Source organism: Cyprinodon variegatus, unplaced genomic scaffold, assembly GCF_000732505.1.
Source record: "Cyprinodon variegatus isolate N-32 unplaced genomic scaffold, C_variegatus-1.0 Scaffold239, whole genome shotgun sequence".
NCBI classification, from domain to species: Eukaryota; Metazoa; Chordata; class Actinopteri; order Cyprinodontiformes; family Cyprinodontidae; genus Cyprinodon; species Cyprinodon variegatus.
The window spans coordinates 992,897-995,701 of record NW_015150692.1 but is presented as its reverse complement, the minus strand read 5'-3'; the positions used below and the strand labels follow the sequence as shown (position 1 = coordinate 995,701).

The following is a 2,805-nucleotide window of genomic DNA, read 5'->3' as shown; positions in this document are numbered from 1 at the left end:
TTTTCTCATCATAGTAGCTTCATCTGGTCTGTTCCTGTTCAGATGTGAGTCCATTCTGGATTGAAATATCAGTTGTGCTGCTGCCATGGACATATGCTTACAGATGTTGGAGCTTAGCCTGTTTCCAGGCCTATTTATTATAATTCAGACTGTTAAAAACTATACCTACTTTTGAGCAAAATAAATTGTACTTAGGATAAAAATGAAAAATAAAATATTTTTATAGAAACGTTTATACAAAAAAATGCACCTTAAATCACTTTATGACAAAAAGTAACATGCAGCAGGTGTTTCACTTTCAACAATAAACATGTTTGATCGATTATATTTAATCCAATTCTATCTGGACTGATCTGAAATTGAATTTATGGTACATCTTTCAGCTGCTGCAAATCACAAACTGAGTTTCAAACATTATGCTGTTAGTGTCAAATAATCTAGTGCAGGTTTGAAGAGTCCGAGGATTAAAGATGCAGAAAGTAGTGAAAAAAATAGGAAGAGTTGTCCTTCTGATGATTTACTTTCAATAAAAGATATAAATAATATATTTTAATTTATCTATTCATATAAGAAAATACATCAGAACTTCTCAGTTTTAATCCAGCTAATATGAAAACTGATCAATGATCTATCAGGCACTTTCTGTCGCTAATATGAAAACTGATCAATGATCTATCAGACACTTTCTGTCGCTTCATACCTATTCTGTGGAGATTTATTTGGGGTTTCCAGTAGATTTCCATCAGTCTGTTTTCTTCCTCGTAGAGGATGATGAGCTTTTTCAACCTCTGTGAAGATTTCCTCAGCAGCAGCAGTTAGTCGCTCTCTGATAAACTCTCTCAGATGCTGAACTACAAAAAAATTATACTAAAACTACTGAAATATTCAGCTGAGATACGAAAACACAACAAACTATTAGCTAGGTCCCCTTTAGCCGCTTTTGTTTTGCTTCCTGGATGTCACAAAGCAGCTGAACGGTCTGCCTACTGCCCCCTGCTGGGCGGAGGTGGAACAGCAATACAATTGTCTGAACAAGACCACAACTTTCCTAAACTTTAATTAATGGGGCAGATATTTACTAGATATTTTATACAGTAAGAGGTATTTTGTTTCAGTCTGTCTAATATCATCATACATTTTCATAATGCACGAGTTAGTTTTTAGTTCTAATAGTATTTAGAGTCCCTTCTTCTATGGCTAGTATTTCTATATTCATCCAACAAACACGTCCACTAACCTTCATCTGTCTGGGTCTATACAGCACTGGCTACCATGGCAACAGAGCTCAGGCAGGATGATTTCCCTCTGACCAGGGGAGTTGGTCAGAGTCTCCTTCAGAAACTGACTACTTTAGTGGGACAATGTACTCTGCTATCAGTAGATATCTTCAAGTCTTAGAGAGAAATCTTTGAAATACATCAGAAGAAATCGTCCGTCAAAATTGTAAGATTAGATTATATCAGTCCAGCCTAAAGGTTGACAGTATATTATGAAATGATATCAATAATGATAACAGCAGCCAAACCATACTGAGACTAAGGCTGCTAGAAAACGCTGAAAGAAGTCACTGAGGGCTCTGGACTCCATGCTGAACCTCCTCAGTCTTATAGAATAGAATTTAACTTTATTGTCATTCCACTGTCACAAGTACAGAGCAACGAAATTAATGCTCTGCATTTAACCCATCCCCTTGGGGAGCAGTGGGCTGCCATTGTGCGGCGCCTGGGGAGCAGTGTGGGGTTAAGGTTCTTGCTCAGGGACCCAGGGTGGCAGTATGTGGGAGTGGGGGATTGCACTCACAACCTCAGCATTCAAAGCCCTATGCCCTAATCACCAGCCCCCCTATTCTTACTGATGTTTCTGATCATATTGATGTAATTTCATAATCTCAGATCCTCAGTGAAGCTTGGAGCAACTGGACCATGACAGAGATCTGCTCTCCTCACTGTATTTTCCTGTGATCAGACCAACTCCTTGGTCTTACTCTCCTTTAATATCAGCTTCTTTCTCTTGCATAACATAGTCTTTGTTCTCACCTTAAATAAAACTCATGATGGTGGGTTTTCTGTATATTAATTGCTGCTGTTTAATGTTTTCCAGCTGTAACTGAACAGGACGTACAGAAATGGGTCAGCAGCTCTCTCTGGAGGTGGTACCAGCGTTAAGGTGTGGTGAGAAGAAGGATTCATTTTTGATCAGTACCGCATGTTTCCTGTTGCATAAGTTGATGATTAAGATCTCAGAGCTTTGCAAAGGATGTGAAGTTATTGCACTAAAGCCTGGCTTGTTTTACTGTGACAGCTGGGAATGTGAGCAATATTGTTTAATGTTTAAACCTGAATGACTTTTATATTTTATTGAAAGTAATTTGTAATGTGATTTATTCAATTGAATTGATTGAATAAGTAAATCATAGATAGCTCAGTTGCATTTCCTTCACATTCCTTTTTTTCCTGATAGAGGAGCAAGAGAATATATTGTAATTGAGGTAAAACTGCCCAATTTATCGTGATATTGATATGAGATCATTTGTGCTGTCCCCTGAAGGGAGTAGTACACACCGCTGTAGGAAATCTTCCATTTTTAAGCAATTTCTCACATGGAATAGCCTTCATTTCTAAGAACAAGAATAGACTGTCAGATTTCAGATGAAAGTTCTCTTTTTCTGGCCATTTTGAGCGTTCAATTGACTCCACAAATGTGATGCTCCAGAAACTCAATCTGCTCAAAGGAAGGTCAGTTTTGTAGCTTCTGCAACGAGCTAAACTGTTTTCAGATGTGAACATGATTGCACAAGGGTTTTCT

The 2,805-nt window shown here is 37.9% G+C and overlaps 1 protein-coding gene across 1 annotated transcript in view; it reads right to left on the bottom strand.

Annotated features, from left to right (window-relative positions):
* The window catches only part of LOC107089115 (zinc finger protein 391-like), an 8,252-nt gene extending 7,306 nt beyond the window's left edge, over positions 1-946 (bottom strand). The window contains exon 1 of the mRNA XM_015381682.1: positions 701-946. The gene's annotated coding sequence lies outside the window, so the exon portion shown is untranslated. The remainder of the gene's footprint in view (positions 1-700) is intronic.
* Positions 947-2,805: the final 1,859 nt, after the last annotated feature.